Here is an 18,702-nt window from a genome sequence, read left to right on the forward strand (position 1 = left end):
ATAAAGTTATGCGAGAGTGGAAGACAATTATAAGGTAAGTAAAACTATACATGAGACTATGCTAAAACCACTACTCTATAGGAAAGGAGCCGCTTCAAAATATCTTCTTACTGTGCAAGAATAATTAAATTATTTTTCAATATTCACAAAACATCAAAATAAATTGTTCTTACTTCAAAAATAGTTAAAATAATTGTTTCAACCTTAAAATAACACAACTTCACTTGACGACACAGAGCAAAGTGATGCTATATTCATCTTATAATGTTCTTGGATGTTAACATTTTTTTCTAGCACATAGATTTAGGTACCAAACTCTGTAAAATGTCTACACCTCATTGCATGAAAAGGATGTTTGTTGAACAAGTTTTATTCTCTGTAACCATTGCATGTTTGGGAAATCACAACAACAGATGCATAGATCTCTTGCTAAATTGACAGTTGCCATGTACAAATATTTAACATAATATTTGTACAGAAAAAGAAAAAGACCACCGACAAAATAACAACCAATAGAAAGTTTTCTAATTTCCATATATAACATCAAATAATTCCATTACATCTTACAAACTATAGTCTTAAATGTTATAATATGAAAAATCACTATTTCCAATCAATGAACTAATACTTTGAAAGAGGTCAAAATGTTGGGACTAATACTATATATGAATAATACTTTGAAAGAGGTAGCCGAGACTGATACAATATATGAATACATATGAAAACATACATGTTAAAAAAATAAACTTGAGTTCATATAATATCAGGACATTTGATAATATAAAATTATATAAATTACATTTTTCCAAATAATAAAAATAGAGATAATGAAAAAATTTCAACATCATAAATATACTCTCAACACTAAGTCAAATTAAAAATTAATAAGTAGAAATTCGAAATATTTGGAATTACATTAAATACAAGCAGGGAAGGAAGGAGCGGCAATTCATTAAATTGAAAAAGCGGGTAAAGAAAGACATGTCGAGTGTGAGAAGCAATGGAGGGAGCTGCGGCATCTGTGATCGAATCCGCGGCGAGAGAAGCCGAAGAGCAACAGGGCTTCAGCGATTTAGGTCCTTCTCTTTCCAATGCCACCGTAGACCCGAACTTTGGGACGACGTGGCATCGAAGAGGGTGCCACTTGGACTGGTCGGGCAGGCCCTTGAATGGGTCATGGACAACAGAGCAGGTTCTAGCCGATGTTTTTCTGGGCAGTATTCTTGCCCTCGGCTGCCCTGTTTACAGCTGTTTCACCCCTCTCGCTTTTCTTGCTCTTATCAGGTGCCTAAAAAATTTATGCAGAAGATAAAATGACGATTTTAATAATAACGATAATCACGAGCAATCAAACAGGGCCAGAAAAGGTTCAAAGAAAATGGCTGCTTCTAAAAAAGGAGGAAAACAAACAGCCTATATTGAAAACAGTGACAATGGAGAAGACGATGAATTGAATTGATGTGATGAGGGACAAAAGGGAGATTCTGTGAGTTTGGATCAGCTGATGCAGATTTTGAGACGGGTAGAATTGCTACTTGATGTACTGCAGTTGAAGGGGAACCCATAATGCTTAAAGTCTCTTGTCGAGCTTCTCGCAGAGATTCCTTCTCTGTTGTGTGATTTGAGTTGGGGGGAGGATCCGGAACTGGTCAGGGGGTCTAGGGCCAAAAGGGTTGGAGTAACCAAGACGCCTGCATCACCACCCTTGGTGCCCAGGCTCTGCTTCAGGATGATGTTCAAGGTTCTCCAGCCTAATCATGGGGATACTACAGCTACCGGGGTTGCTCTCCTTAAGGTACTCAGTCCAACCATCATGCTGACGCATTCAGGTCAGATGATTTTTTGTTCCATCATTTTTTCAATTGGCTAATTAAAATTTCCAGCATTTAGGAGAAAACTATGTGGGAATTTTAATAAATATTTGGAGCACACTCTTTTATTTCATTATTCAATCATTTTTAAGTCTTGTACTTGGGGATGTGATATAAAATATTGATATAATAAGTATTTCACAATTTCTCTTAGGGTCCATTTTGTTCGTGGAATTGTAGAAATTGAGGTTTCTACAAACCTCAATTTAGCCAAATCAAGGTTTTGCAAATCTTGATTCCTATTTTTGAGATTTTACTCTGATCGTTTGTTTCACAAGGAAGATGAGTAAGAAGATACATTTTTAATTTTTTGTGCATTTGGTTCATAAAGTGGAATTGGAATTTGATTTTGTAAATTAATTTTTAATTTTTACAATTATTAATTTTTTAATTTAAAAATTTTTACTTAAAGTTTTTTTTGGATATAATTTATTTACAAATACCAGTTAAAAATATCAAATTAACAATGATATTACTATATATTTCGCCAAATTGTAAAATTTGTGTACATTAAGGTTAAAATAATGTATTAATTTTTTTATCATACAAAAACCTAATTTTTTAATAATATGTGTCATACACAAATACATTACAAACTCCAAAAAGTCCTGACATTACAAAAAAAATTTGTCCAACACATGTATACAAATCTGTAAACAAAAAGGTCAAACAAGTCATATCTTAACATTTTTCTGCATATGGTCCAATTGCGATCAATTTCTATACAAATTCATTTTTTATGCACTTTTCTGCATATGGTTCAGTTATGATCAATTTCGGTTGTACATTTTTTATGCACTTTTCCACATATGGTCCCAACCAAGAAGTACAAATAGAATACAAAGAAGACATTGTAGAAAGGTAATTTCCGCCTTTGCCATTGCCGTATCTACCTCTCGAGCCTTATATAACTTGCACTCAGTTCCTTCATCACGTACTACACTTGTAGATGGAGCACCATTGACCCAATCAAAGTATCTGCATCCATTATTCCCCTACAATAATAAAACATTGATAGTTGTAACTATAATGTTCAGTCCATGTACTAATGTATATCAAAAATATATTGCATTCTCTAACAACCTTCTTCCTATTAGGGCAACACTAAAATTGATGCCCAGGATTAGTCTGCGTGTGTGATGTCTTTAACAAGTACGAAACACCACATTGACATGCTGGCACATTGAGCAAAGCCATCAACCTACTATAAATAATGCATCATCAAATATTACATTAACTTGATGAATATTATAATAAACCATATAAATTAACAAATTTCACATGGAGATAATCTCATCTCAAGAGAAAACATTACCTCAACTATTTAATGGTTTCATTTCTAGAAAAAATGCACATCTTTGATGTCTGCTGTTTTGCCATTTTCTACTCTATCTTGCTTTAAGGTTCATGCAGGAAATTTTTGGCATGGGAAGGATTGGATAACATATGATATTAAGATGTCAAAAATTATGGATTTGGTTACTGTACCATAATACATTGGAGATTGGTGATGGCCTTGTTGGTTATCAAAACCGTTGATTAGAATCCTACGAGCTTTGCCTGCTCGATGTTGGGATATCTAATCAGTTTTGGCCAACTTGACAGAATCAATCAATTTGATTTGGATCCTCTGCGCTTTTGGCTCCGCAAAACCAAGGCCTGTACACTTGATCCTGGACAACAAAACTTGGATCCAAGATGTTTTATAGCGAATAGATATAATGTGAAGACAATTTCCTTAAATGGCAAGATTCTAAGGAAAACTTCTAGATATTCGAATGGTGAATATTAATCTTCGAATTTTGATTACTTTAGTAGAGTTGTAAATTGCTGAAAGAAATTTTTAAAATGAATCACTAAAACAAATAAATATCAAACCCTTAAAAGAAAAAGATTAGAAAATTGCCAGCATATAGATTGAGAAATATGAACGGTTTTAATGATCAGTGCCGAAATTTAAATGGGCAATAGAGTCAAAAATATATGTTTTCACATACAACTTTATGATATTAGATATATTGTATCTATAAACAATTCAGTTATCACGATGCATCAAATTGTTTCTTTTTATGCGTATTTAAACCAGTCTATGATGTTTTTAACCCTTATACGGACAAAATAGATACAAATAAGGAAAACAATAATATTTCAAGATATTTGTATTTGTCAGATTTAAATAGCAGCGAACAATGTGATCTACTTATCGTGATAATGAATTGTAAATAAATAAAGAATAAAATGACCACGAAGCATGAACTATACAATATTTAGCTCTAGAGCAAATGAAATCCTTACCGATAATACTGCAAAGAAGTCATGTTGAAGACACCCAAGTATTGATGCTCCACTCAACACAATTTCTTACAGTATTTGAAATGTATGTCCAACAATCTCAATGTCTGTTGTGCTTGCACATAACTCCACCTTTTCTCGCATATGCATCCATAATTCAACACTCGCAAATGAAAACCCGTCCATATCTCAGCATTCTAGTGGCTCAAAGAAAATTCGATTCCATTTCAGGACCTTTGCTAATCTTCCACTTCCGCATATCTCCGGCTGAAGCCCGACATGGCTCCTCTGTTTTCGTCGTGTATGAAGAAGTATTGCTTATCCTCCTTGGGTAATTTAAAACCTGCAATAGATACAAAACATCATTAGATATGATCAAAATCAAAGAAAAATATATTCCGTCTGCTTCAGATAATATTGTAAAACATAGAAGCTACAGATTCAACCGTCGAATATACTGATCTCATCGCGTTTATTTGCTGGATATTACTCTGAAGACGCTACTACCAGATACACTTGCCCTTTGATCACACTTATTCGAAAATAATAGATGGTATTCGCAGTTTCACAGTAGTATCTAAATGCCTTTTATTTACCACAATTCTCATTGTATTTTGCAACCTTTTGGTTTAACAAATTATCCTCTGCAAGCAAAACTTTCAGCCCTTTAAAAAGAGATTCATTACCAAAACTGGGCACCCTAGAAACCATTGAATCTTCATGTTTCCTTCTTGCATATGGAACACCATTTCCTAATGAATCCACATTATATTTTGACATGTCATGGTTCTCCATGTCTTTGGCCTTGGCAATCTCACATCCAACTTTACCAAGTACAGATGGAGCTTTGCTTGAAAGCTCTTTGTTTCATTCTTAGCTCCGGATGGCACCATTGGAATTTGAGGAACGGGCAATTGTTAAGGGCTCATTGGATATTTTCAATTGATTTTCAACATACATCTTTTCCATGCCATCGGAAAAATTCTGAGAGTCACACTCCCCATGGTGGCAAACTGCATCTGCTTCTTTTTCTGTCATGCAAAATCTGCTTCTACAATCAGTCCCACTGCTTGATATTTCTACCCCTCTATCAAATCGAGCTATGAAATAGAAGGTGCTTCCATTGCCAGGTTCACTTTCCAGCCAGATATGACCACCCATCATTCCCACTAATCTTTCTACTATACTCAAATCCCAAACCAGTTCCCCCATAGAGCCTTGTTGTTGAACCATCGGCTTGCGAGAATGCTTTTAAAGCCTTTTTCTGTTTTTCTTTAGAGATGCCAATGCTAGTATCCATTACATGGAAAATCAGGTTGACTTTTTTGTCATTAACCTTGTTATAGTCTCCTACAGAAGCAATCTCTATTTTTCTTGCTGCCTTTGAACCAATTGCAATACAGGCTAATGATAATTGAGGTAAATCAAAGGAGTGCCTCCCTATACTTCTACATTTATCAACAGTGATCTTTCCAAACGTTTCATCTATAAAATTATCCTCATGAACAAGAAACTCACTGTTTGTGCCTGATCCCATTGAACTTTTGAAAGAGAAGCTGCTTTGGTGTACCCCTCCCCTTGAATTTTCTAGTGAAGACTTTTTCCATAGATTGGCACCACTGGACATAGTTCCGTGTACATTTGAGAACCCTAAAGTATCTCCACAATAAAGTTTAACCGACAGAAAAATTGACCCTTCATGAGTAAATTTGATTGCATTTCCAACCAAATTGAGAATGCATTGCTGAAGCCTGCTTGGATCACCAACAAGGTTGTCTGGTACATCAACAGCAATATCCCAAGATAACTCTTAACTGTTTCTGTTTTGAATGCACCTGAAGCATTTTCATTGTTGAATCAATAACATCTGACAATTTGAAAGGTACATGTTCGAGTTCAAGTCGACAAGCTTCTATCTTGGCTAGATCAAGAATCACATTCACAATATGGAGGAGATAATCTGCAGACTCTGATACAGTTAATAGATGTTCTCGTTGCTCTTCTCTCAGGTTAGTATCCAGTGCCAATGAAGCCATTCCTATAATACCATGAATAGGAGTTCTTTTTTCATGACTCATGTTTGCAAGGAATTCTGACTTAGCTTGGTTAGCTTCTTCTACAGCTGCTTGTGATTTTTGCAATTCCTGGTTGGCTTCTTCAAGCTCCTTTGTTCTTTCCCTGACAGCTAGATATGCTCAAATCTTTTCTGTCAGAAAACTTCTATCTTAAATATACCTTCATAGCTTTAATCATGGAGTTTGATATTCATAAAATATCCTCAAATAGATGCCTAAAATTTTGAATTTTAGGGTTCCATCAGGCCTTTGGAGATGTTCTTGAATATATGTCAATATGATGCCCCCATGACTCTTATACCGGCTTCATATTCATATGTGCTGCACAAATTATTTGATTCCAGGACAGTTGAAATGGTGCAGACATCATTCATCATACTGAAAAGATGATAAGTAGAAAATGAAAAAGAAATTGACATAATGTGATGTCTCATACTGAATTCATCTGTGTCTAAATGATTGGCTTCCATAAGAAAAATTATATGTATTATGAACCCTGCACTTAGCTCACTCAGCCTTTGCTGCTAGCCCAAGTTGTGGGTTTCTGTTTAACTCCTGATTCGCATCTCTTGAGAGTCAAATGCCAACGTTTGCTACTATTATGTTTGTGCATGCTAGAATTAGAAAATAATAATTCATATTTGTTACTTCATGTTTGATCAACTCCTATTTTGTTTTCCCGAACTAAGACATCATGTTTTCCTCAGCTGCTACACAAGGTTTGCCAAGAACATTACACATGCAAAATACAAATATCTGAATTGATCAACACATTTTCCTTTTCCAACAACCTTTCAATCAACATATTTCCCTTTCTATCTTACTATCAACCATCAAGATTCACTTCAGCAAATAAGAAGAAAGTGTGATTAAAAGAAAATACAATAAAACATTAATGTCAAGCATATTAGGAATACCATGAATCATCCAAAGCAGCACTTTTCTATGCCCAACACCATGTGGATAAAGTCAACTCAATCTGCCAGATCAAAGGTTAGATCTTTCAGGTAGTAAATTGCATGAAGTGGGGCTTATAAAATCGAATGGAAAGTTTATTTCCTAACCAATTCAGATTAACATCAGACCACATTATCAGAGTTCAATCAGATTTTTTTTTTGTTAGAGCGGAACATTTTTGCATTCAATCACAACGTGTGTGTGTGTAATACCATATATACACATACATGTATCTAGTAGTCATCGAAAGAAGGAAGTAGATCTCATATATTCATATTGTTTAATCAAACACAATAGTATACCTTACCTGCAACACATCATGAAAGTCATATTCACCATTAAGTAGTTCCAGATAGAAAGATAATGTCAAGCATATTAGGAATACAATGAATTAGATAAAAAATTATTGGAGCAGATCATTTTTGCATTCATTCATAAGGGGTGTGTATATAATACCATATGTACACATACATGTATCTAGTAGTCATCTAAAGAAGGAAGTAGCTCTCATATATTCATATTGTTTAATCAAACACAATAGTATATCTTGCAGCACATCATACAAGTAACATTCATCATATTCACCATTAACTAGTTCTAGATGGAAAGATATAATGCAAGTGTAAGACTACCATAATAAAGTTACCATGCAAACCATGCCCATAAAACCCAAATTAAAACTGGAGGTAATGAAACTTCATTTGTTGCATCAAATGGCAAGCCTATAACTAGAATTTTTCTAAATCAGAATTAAAAGTAGAAAGTTAAATATAAGATAGATTGTTTTGTGTATATAAGATAAATGAAAAATGGCAGTCTAATGGAGTTTGACAGTCATACTACGATTGTTAAAACACAACAAAAAATGCCGGAGTGTAACAACGTTGAGCTGTCATGTCAAAACATTCAAGTTCAAATGGTAAAACTAATTCTAAAGAGTTTTATGATATGCTCTATCTAGAGATCATCTTCAAACCTCAGCCGTATATAGTTAACCCTTTCCCCTTCACTCATCCTCAAGAACTCTTTGGCTGTTGCCCTCTCAAGCAAAAAACTATCAAATGCTTGCAGCATTGTATCTTCATCGAGGTCAGGAATGGCTTTGAGAGCATCATACACTTTATCATAAACTGAATCTAGTTGTCCTTCATCCATGGCTATATGTTGAGTTTTTGTGAGACCCTCATGCAACTTATTGATGGCTTCACATATGATATCCATTGAACCAGCCATGCTGGCCTTCTTCCTCTTTGGCTTTCTTGAACATGATGGTGACACCCTCTTTGCCAGTTGCACTAGATTGATTGGAAGGGTTCATGTCCTCTTCCAAATCAGCAGGAGTATCAATCGGCATAGAAAAATCTCCATCATCATCTAGATCAAGGGCATCATCCATAAGGTTCCCTTCTTCAGTCTCATGGGCTGTTGTAGCTGTCAAATCTTCAGCTATGTCATTCCCAACAATGAAGGCCAGCTCATTGAAGTATTGGAATGGCTGCCTCTTATACACTTTGGCACTTTTGAAATCTTTTTGCTGTATGTTGTCATAACTTAATAAGATAGCTTAAACTTAATCAAAGGATTTTGAAAGATCATATTACCTTTAGCAGTTCATCCCACACCCTCTCCTCAGCATCCATACACTGAGTGGTCTCATTCCAAGCGAACCCACTCGTATTTTTCAATTCTCTCATAATTCTATAACCAACCTTCCATGTTTTCAGCTTGTTTTTAAAATTATCCCTTGACAGATTTAGTTTCAAATCCACATTGAACTTCTTTTCAATTGCGGTCCACACCTCTTTTCAAAATCCCCCCCTGCTTTTCGGCCTAGGTTAACCTGCTCCAAGAGCAGGTCAAGGAACCTGTGTTCCGTTTCTCTAGACCACAGTACCTTCTTTGAAGAAGAAGCTGATTGGGTTATCTGAATTCCGCTATCCATTATTGAGCAAAACTGAAACTCATCACAATCAATCAACAACTTCAAATACTTTCAGCATATATATCACAATCTGCTATATATCAACTAGTTAGTAATACAGTTGTAAATCTGGAAGGAAAGCATGCACTTCAACGCACTCTAAATTTAGATTGGTTCAATTATTGGATAAATGAGCTGCCCAAACCAGCAGTGAAGGTAACCGGCATTGAAATTTCTGGCTTTATAAACATGAAATAGATAATATTCTATGAGATTTAATTAGCTGCTCCAGAAAGGGCGGTAACCTATCACTGAACATACACAAGGGACAAAACATTTGACTTCACAACAGAGTTGCTGCTCTTTACACTGAAATTACATAGCTGTTGTAACATTGAAAAAATAAAGTAGAACAGAGTTGCTGCTGCTGCTACAAGAAAAAATAAGAGAATCTTGTCATCTACTCCTACAATACACAGAAAATAACAGTATATTTCTATGTAAAAGTCATAGACCTTTTCTCAAATCAAAGCCTTCAAACTTCTTAGCATGGCTGCACATGGAGTGCTGAAAATCTTATAAAATTAAGAAAACATACACCACATGTTCTCTTTTTGCAATGCAGACTTGCTTTGATTTTTAATCAGAATTTTCTGTAGTTGGCCATACGGATATCCTTAAGGCCTAATCTTTCTCAATATCATTTTTTATAGGCTATACCTGGAGTGCTGAAGATAAAGGATAAGAAAATTCCTGCTACATGGATGTTAGACGTGAGCTCTACTACTATTGAGCTTTCCCAAGGGAGGGCTTTGTAGAGTACTACAAGAACTCAACTCTCTATAACTACGTACCAGTTCAATTCAGATTCTCTTTTTAACACATGGATTTTCAATATTGTCAAAATGACAATGGATGCCTTAATAATGTAGGGAGAATGTATCATTAACTAAGGAACTATGTATACCAACTTCAGGTGCAACAAATCTTTACTTTCCAACCCAATTTTCACAATCTTTCTAGGGACAAATCAGTTTTGTCTGCTGAAGCAAAATTATCAAATAGTAGAGCCTATGGTTGCAGTTGAGAGAACAATTTTGTATAGAGAAAGAGCTTCATGAATGTATTCTGCAATGCCTTATGGTTGGGCACAGGTTTAGGGCAACAAATAATAAATGCAAAGAGAAGTCATTATACAAATATAATGCATGAATTGCAAGCTGCTTACAGAAATAAAATTTAGAATGTGAAATGTTTGAAGAGGGATTTTATTCGGCACAAAACTTCATCTTAGTCATTAAGCATACATTGTTAACAAAGAAGTATGAATAAAGTCATTCTTTCAAACATATTTTTATGCATAACAAAGAAGAGTTTCTAAGATGCATTGATTTAAAAGGGGCAGCTTCATTACAAAAATACTCATAAAAAAACACATGCAACCAAATTTAGCTATATTAAGGACATATCAATATCATAATTATCATGTCACTAGGAAGCTGGAAATATAATATTCATGTTGATTTATTAAAACTAAGCACGAGATCTATAGTCTTCCCACATCCTCTGCGCTATTGTATTTCGAAACTTTCCCCAATCATCCCTATCTCGCTGAGTCATCCCATATGTCTCAAGTAATGGTACATTTATCCCATTACAATCTCGCTGGCCCAAGCTAGTCGTAGATGAAAAACTTGTTAGGCAAAAAAGCACATGGATGAAGCAAAATGACAAATGGATGCGAAAATGGGATGTCGACATCCATACTTGCCCAGATAACATTAAAGAAATAACGAAGTTTGTCATGGCAAAATTTCGCAATATTTTATGGACAAGGCACATAAGGCAGAAAAAATCTTATTACATTAAAGAATTGGAAAGCAAAAATGCTGATGGAGCAACTAAGAACTAGTTCACACCGGCTGCGATGTGAAACTGGTAGATGGCAAGTTCCAAAGGAAGAGTGGGCAGACATAATGTGTTTATTCTATAATATCGGAGCAATAGAGACGGAGCAGCACTTTGTCAAGGATTGCCTGGCATATAGTGACATCAGATCTGGTTATATAGAGATATTATAGAACAAGGGCTTCAACTACTTATTCGAGGAAGATCAAGTGAAGAGAATAGCAGCTCTAATTATCAAGCTTCAGAGAAGGAGAGACAAGTTAACCCAAACTTTACAGCTATATTAGTTCCACTCTTGCCTTGGGGGGGTAATTGTGTAGGTCCCATAGGCTACTTTAGCCTTGTGGACGTCATTAAAATCTATCATATCATATCAATCATCATCCTCTTCTAGCTCAATTTGAGATGGAACACCATCCTCTATAGTTATGAAATTATGTAATATGCAACATGCCAAAACAATTTTGGTTTGTGTCATTACCAGATAAGATGTTGCATGCCTCAAGATAGGAAAACGTTGCTTCAAAATCCCAAATATGCGCTCTATTGTACTCCAAAGTGAGGAGTGTTGGTGGTTATATAACTCCTGTGCAGTGTTTATTGGGTTTGCTCTTGAAAATTCCTTTAGGTGATAATGTGTACACCAAGAAGGGATAAGAAATCCGGGAACATTTGGTTACCCAACATCAAGTAATTTTTTTTCCTACAAAAAGCACTAAAATGAATATCGTCACATTGTAGCCTTATTTCTGGTAAATTTCACTATATAATCATTTAACAAGAAGATTTGACATATTAGGGGAACTACCTATGGATCCGATCTAGAGAGAGTCGAAGCAAGAACACAACTATCCGCAACAGACCCTTCCCAACCAGCAAGAATGTATTGAAACTTATAGTCAAATGAATAGACACCCATAACATTTTGTGACAAATGGCCTTTTTTGTCACGATATTTAGCTTGTATCTCAACATTAACAGTAACCGGTATATGGGATCCATCGATTGCTCTAATACAATCCCACGGTATATTTAAATGTGCACTACTATGATTAAATGTAAAGTAATATAATTAAATGTGAAGCAAAAATGTGGAGCTATGAGATATGCCTTGAAGTACGGATGAAAATGATCCTTCCCAATAATCTCAGCAGGAATGTTTGGACCGGTAGGTACAAGATAATCAACATGGAGAGATAAGATAGCCCTCAAGACCTTATGAAAGTATCAGCTAACTGTCTCTTCTGAGTGACTAGTGTTGTGAGCAATCTTACGATTCCTCAAATTATGGCCAAGTGTGTGGAGGAACATCACCAGTGGCTCTTCCAACCTTACGTTTGGCGTATCTATCTTGAATATTGCCTTTTTGCCTTAGAATATCAGCTAGACGGAAGAAAGCCCCTCTAGTCATGCAAATTTGGTCATGACAATCTGTCTCATTAGAGTGAACAATTTGCTCATAAAATGGAATTTCATATCTTCGACGCTTGCATCTTTCTCTTCTACCTTGTTGGGAAGATATTGCTATAGATGCTGCAAGGAAAGCAAGAATAGCATCAAGAACACGAATTACTTTGGTCTTCCTAACAATGACAACCAAGATTCTTTTATTTCTAATAGGAGCCATTGGTAACCTAAAAAAAGTAATAGTTATACATGAGAATATAGTACTCGACAACTTGGGAAAAATAAGAGTTTGCAAACTATGATCCAAACATCAACAATATTTTGAATGAAAATCATGTTATCATTAATTAATTTGGAATAACGATTGGAATTACCCATTTTACGTATTTTAAATGGTAGGGAGGTTTAAGAGATGGGTAGTAGCGTGCTTCTAGATGCTTCCGTTTCGAGGTACTCCTCAACTATGATATCAAATGAGAGTGATGAGGTAGAGATCAATCCTGACATGAGTGAAGATTCACAAGTTATGCTGATTACTTTTCTTTGTGCACTCATTACCGCAAAGAGAATTCATTTTAATTATGTCATGGCATTACATCTTGAGATCTCATCAGGAGTTCAGAGCTGCCAAGTTAGCTAACACAAAATCAAAGAAGAACTCCATCAAAGCTATTCCATGTGAAGTCTGCAACATAATAAGATCAATGAAAGCTGGGAGAGAGCACCCTATTTTCTTCATGGAGTTTATGGACGGTGAAAGAGTTTTTCCATAGTTAGACCACCTTGGGGGATGGGGAGACGACGGAACAGGGGGACAAGTTTCAGGGATGGGGGGACAGAGGGGCCTTAATTTGGGGATGGTGGGGGGACGACAGGGGACAGGAGGGCTGGTATATATATATGCATATGATACTTAAAATGCTAGTTATGAAAATATGTATTGCAATATAAGATATAAAGATGTAAAAGAGTAAATACTTGAACATTGCATTGAATTGAAACATCGAACATTAAACATAAATAGTTGAATCTCCAAATAGTCAACATTGGGATGTCCCCTATCCTCGGTGGAGGTGGCGGAATCTGGTGGCGCCGCTAGGGATGGCGAGACGGAGTCTCCAAGTCGCCAGTGCGTTGAAGTCTCTAGGATGTTGCATAAAAAGGTGGGGGGGACGCGTCCCCGTGTTACTATGAGTTTTTCCCAAATGCAAGCATAGATTTCATATGGAATGTGGACAAATGGCTTGTTTTACAACTTAGGTTATTATATTTCCTATGAATTTTCGGTGGTAGTTTTTATTGTAAAGATGTTTGATTGGGAGATGGGCTAGGCCAATGAGAACGTAGTTCAAGTAAGTTAATAGACGCCTGGTGGTATGTTTAGTTTTTTCAGTTCAAGTATTAATTTCACTGATTCAATTTTCTGAGAAGAATTATTCTAAGTAGCGAGAATAATCTTATATAGACGGTAGTGTACAGTGACCATAAATTAATGATGTGCATGTGTTATTTTGTGCAAAAAAGACCTTTTTAAGACTTGGTTTATGACTTATTTTACTATGATTTCTTTATTTCAGCACCTTGCTCAATTTTCATTTTGTATATATATTGTTTAACGCATTCACTTTTGTTTTTTCATACTAATGATATCAGCTTAGATAATAGACTTGCTGATTGCTTCAAAAATTAAGGAAATGGCAGTATTATTAGTTTTCTGTATTTCTGAATTGATCAGATGAAACCAGTGAGTTTGTCTGTATCTGAGTTTCTTCAAAGTATATGCTAACAATCACTGCTGAACAGTATTGGCAGTCATAACAAGTGAAGCATTCAATGTCATGTAATAGTCACTTCTATTATCTTTTTACTGAAACAAGAAGATACGCTGACTGCCTCAGTGAAAAGTTAACTGAAGCTTTCAAAATAGTTATGGTTAAGAATTGTATGTTATCGTTGAAATTCTGAAACAATATTAAATTATAGAGAAATCATCAACTCTTGTGCCAAACTATCACGTAAGCACGTCAATGGATTTCTTTTTTGCAAAGCTAAACATTTGCAGTGCAACATGTGAATGGAAAAATGAATTTAGCAGTTGATTTGCATCATCTATGCATCACAATGACCAATGAGGTTTTTGCAATATAAAAGGAGAATGTTGATTTGCATCTGAGATAAAGAGTGAAGAAAGAGGTTATCAAGTTATGATGTATTATCATAAAGAAAGATTCTTGTGAGGCATGCACAAGCTAAAACTAAAAACTGGAGCCATACAGATTACTTAATACGTTTAAAATGTTCTACAGTCACTTCTAGTAAGGCATGTATGTTCCTCATCAATTTTATGGGCATCAAACCTCGTGAGTGGAGGAGGGACACTGAGTGCATTGAGAGGGGTCAAACATATGTCTTGGGCCTATATACTCTCCACGCTCGAGGGGGGAAGAAGCCTGCACAAACTATGATCCTAATAGGCTCTCTTTCCAACACTAATTTCAAACACAAACTCTTTCTTTTCCACCGCTAAACATTCATGGAATGAGTGCTGGTGAATAAACATGTATTTTGCCTTATATTTAAGGTGTGTTCGTGTATGCAAATTCCAATCGTACAAACTTTCATAATGAAACAAAGTAAAATTATTAATCCTTAGCAGTGACCAGGCTGGAAGATACTGAAAATTGCTACAGATTTAAGCTTGGATTGAATGTTTGTGTCATCCCACAAAAAACTACAAAATAAGATGAAAATGCTAAACCCAAAATCTTGCTGTGCGCTTTTAAATTGGAATGGCAAACAAACTTTATGCTGTGAGAAATCAGTTTTATGGTTTGTAAAACTGTCCATAGATGAAATGCTGTCTATACCGAGTCTGCAATTTGAACATTGACTTTGACAAATTCATTTGTTGGCATTGGTAGTGGATGCTCTGTATTGGTTGGGTTCAAAAATCTCTGCTTTTACTCTGATAAATTTCAATATTGGATTCCAAATCTTTCATTCGGGCACAAGCGAACAGGGTAGACTTTAACTCCATAGATAGTATTTGCATTTGCTTAAAGTCTCTGTTGAGGGATGAAAGGAAGGTGTTCTATTGCCCTGAAATCCTATTCTTGGGTCCTTACTGTTTCAGAGGAATGGATAATCTTGATGAAGAGATGGAAGTCCTTAAGACTGAGGTGGAACAAGATTAGTACAGAAATCACTTTCTGTGTTCACTTATTTGCACAATAATAAAAAAAAGCCCCTATTGTAGGCAACACCGGATCACTAGAGTCTTCTCGGGGAGAAACAAGATTGGGAATCGCCCCTTCTCGAGCTTGTGATGGCCCAGTTCATACAACCTTTGTAGGGCCACATTGGATAGCTGGAGAGGCGTACTCACTTTGAGATCAAGCAGGAAAAGATAAAAGGTGATAAAATCGTGGAGGTAAAAAAGGAAAAGGGTAGCTTATACGTTTAAAAAGCCTCGAGAAATAAAAACCCAAAATGCATCTTGGCAAATAATGATGCAGGGCTGCATAACATTCTAAAAAATAATGATATATACTCATAAAGATACCCTCATCTCAAAAAAAACTCATGTCTCGTGGAGAATGACGTATCCCATAAATGGTGAGTGCAGGAAAAAAATCTACGCATCTTGATGAGCATTGGGAAATGGTGCAAAACTCCAAGCTAGAAACGTTTCAGAGGCTGAACCCTGTAAAACGAGAAACGGTAAAACGTCAGAAGTTGCACGAAAATGGAAAGCAATGTCAACAATCTAGAAAGAAAAACAACATAATGACAAAGTTGAACTAGTCAAAATGGAGAGTTGAATGATAAAAACATAGAGCAAACAACAACACGAACAAACAACAACACAGAGCAAACAAAAGGGTAAAGAATATTTCACCCTAACCAAGCAATATATTTACGTGGGCAGATGCAAAAAAGGTGGGCGGTTGCCAAAAAAAAGAGCGGGTGGACGCCAAAAAATTTCCATTTTCATTTTGATCTACTGCCCAAAAAGTGAAAACGGGTTTTAAATTTCAATTCCTAGTCTCGAGAGGGAAGTTATATAACCTAGTTTTGAGGCAAAATTAGAAGTGGGGTATTCTAATTCCATTTTGCCAATTTTGAAACAAATGCAATTTTTTTCAAATCTAGGTTATGAAGAAGCCAATTCCTGTCATCTTCCACCAACCAAACGGATCCTTAATGGATTGTCAAAACCTAATGCTTTCAATTGAACAATTGTTTGAGGAAACATCAAAAGTTAAGTTTGTCAATTGCCAAATTAATGACCAAAGACTTCTTATGTATCCATATTGGTATAGTTTTCAAAAATAGGATTCTTTAGTTTGTGCTTTGAATAGAAATTCTTATTGGTACTCATATTTCTTTTGAATTTTTCAAAGTTAAGATTGTCAATTGCTAAATAAATGAATTTGGACTTCATATTCAATATAGTTGTTGAATTATAATTTTCCGAAGTTAGACCTATCAATTGGTGCAGTAATAGTTAAATTTGTTGCTGCTGATCATATTTTTAGAATTGTCTCATATAATTCTAAATGTAGTTGTATGCTTTTACCTATTGTTTTGTTTTTGGAAAAATGCAATGCATATTTTTTTTCTCTGAATCTAAAGGTTTTGTTTAGTCACAAAAAATATATTACCAAATGTACAAGGGATGCATTAGAAGAAACGAGAAACTTGTCTTTGGAGAGGTTGAACATAGCTAGTAAGATGGTGGGCTGAAAAGGGGCACAACTAGATATCTCATTAGTTTGTTAGATGATTTAATTTTCTAATTTGAAGGATCCTCGTAATTCATGCTAACAATAGATGAAGTTTGACAAGCCAATTGCATGGTTACTTGAGATGCATTTGATTGTCAACTTATAATGCCCCAAAAGTAGTTAGATTCTAAAGAATTTATTTTATAGAGAGCAAGAGGCCAAACTCGTAGGCCATAAGCTCAACAACATTATTTGAGGCCTGCCCTGAAGTCTAAAATCTTGAGTTGAGATTTTGACAATTGAACACTTCTTGCAGCAACAACATAAGGATTGGATTATGAGGCCTCCCCAAAACAGAGAGAAGCATAGTTGAAGTGTATTTCTAGAGGGAGCAATTGTCAAAGAGTTGTTAATTTGTTATTGGATTCTCTCCAATGGCCTCTGTCCTCAAAAGGATTTGGCATAGGGCTATGGGGCTGGGTATGGCTCATTTTCTCCGAAGGTTTCAAACCAAAGTTGTACGTAAGAAAACCATGTAGGATTCGTGGTCAAATGCATTTAACAACAAAAGAAAGGCCTTTTCTTTTAACATTTTTAAACACTAAAAACTCCCTTCATTGTCAAATTTTCTCTCAAGTGAGGCTTATAACATATTTTGCCTCATTTCACAAACAAAAATGAGGGAAATTGCATTTTTGGCTTCTAGCTGCCATTGTTGATTTTTTAAGGCAGTTGTATTTTTCTTTCATACATGATACAGGGGTATAGTACTAATTTTATGTATAGTTTTTTGAAGTGATAGGATTCTAAATTTATAATGGTTTTTTGTTTTATGTTACTTGTATAAACTGTATAAGAATATTTAATTACATTTAGTTCATAATTTTTGGTTGTTCTTTAATAGTGGTCTTAGACTTCTTCTTTTTGGTTGGTAACATATACTAGCACTTGTACCTGTGAGAGGTTCAAGGGAGAAGTTGATAGCGTAATTTTAGAAAACTATCATTCTATGAAATTACATAGAATAGTAAAGGGTTAAACAAATATTTTAATTATGATAAATTAATTTATTTTTCAAGAAAATAATGATTTTTAGTGTGGTCCAATAGTGCATAACAACAATGGTATTTTAGAAGTAGAGGAGTAGTATATAATAAAATGGAAAATTTTTATTTGAAGCATGCACAATGGGTGATACAAATGTTTACCAAGAAATGTATGTGTAGACCTAAATAGTAATTATAATATATTTGTAAAGTGTCATTTGAAACATGCATGATATTCGCTATAAGCATTATTTTTAAGCAATAGTAAGTGTGCCAAATTTGACAGTACAATGTATTTGTATGGGTATTACTTGTTGGATATCCCATATTACATTTATATATCATATATTTGACAAGTCAATTTGAGTTTGGTCGTCTCTTTGCTGCATATAGTGAACTTGTAAAAGAGGAGTAGACAAAAATGTCATCAAAGAAATGTAATTCTTAGATAAGGTAATTTAATAAAAAAAGAAAAAGTTTATAGAAGGGTGGAAGTGA

At 35.1% G+C, this 18,702-nt stretch overlaps 1 pseudogene across 1 annotated transcript in view; it reads left to right on the top strand.

Moving 5' to 3' along the window:
• The first annotated feature begins 943 nt into the window (after positions 1-943).
• The window catches only part of LOC149562124 (condensin-2 complex subunit CAP-D3-like), a 110,600-nt pseudogene continuing 92,841 nt past the window's right edge, over positions 944-18,702 (top strand). The window contains exon 1 of the transcript XR_016363895.1: positions 944-1,829. The product of XR_016363895.1 is annotated as a condensin-2 complex subunit CAP-D3-like (transcript). The remainder of the gene's footprint in view (positions 1,830-18,702) is intronic.

This window comes from Cupressus sempervirens, chromosome 4 (genome assembly GCF_028749045.1).
Source record: "Cupressus sempervirens isolate cs-2001-9-10 chromosome 4, ASM2874904v1, whole genome shotgun sequence".
NCBI classification, from domain to species: Eukaryota; Viridiplantae; Streptophyta; class Pinopsida; order Cupressales; family Cupressaceae; genus Cupressus; species Cupressus sempervirens.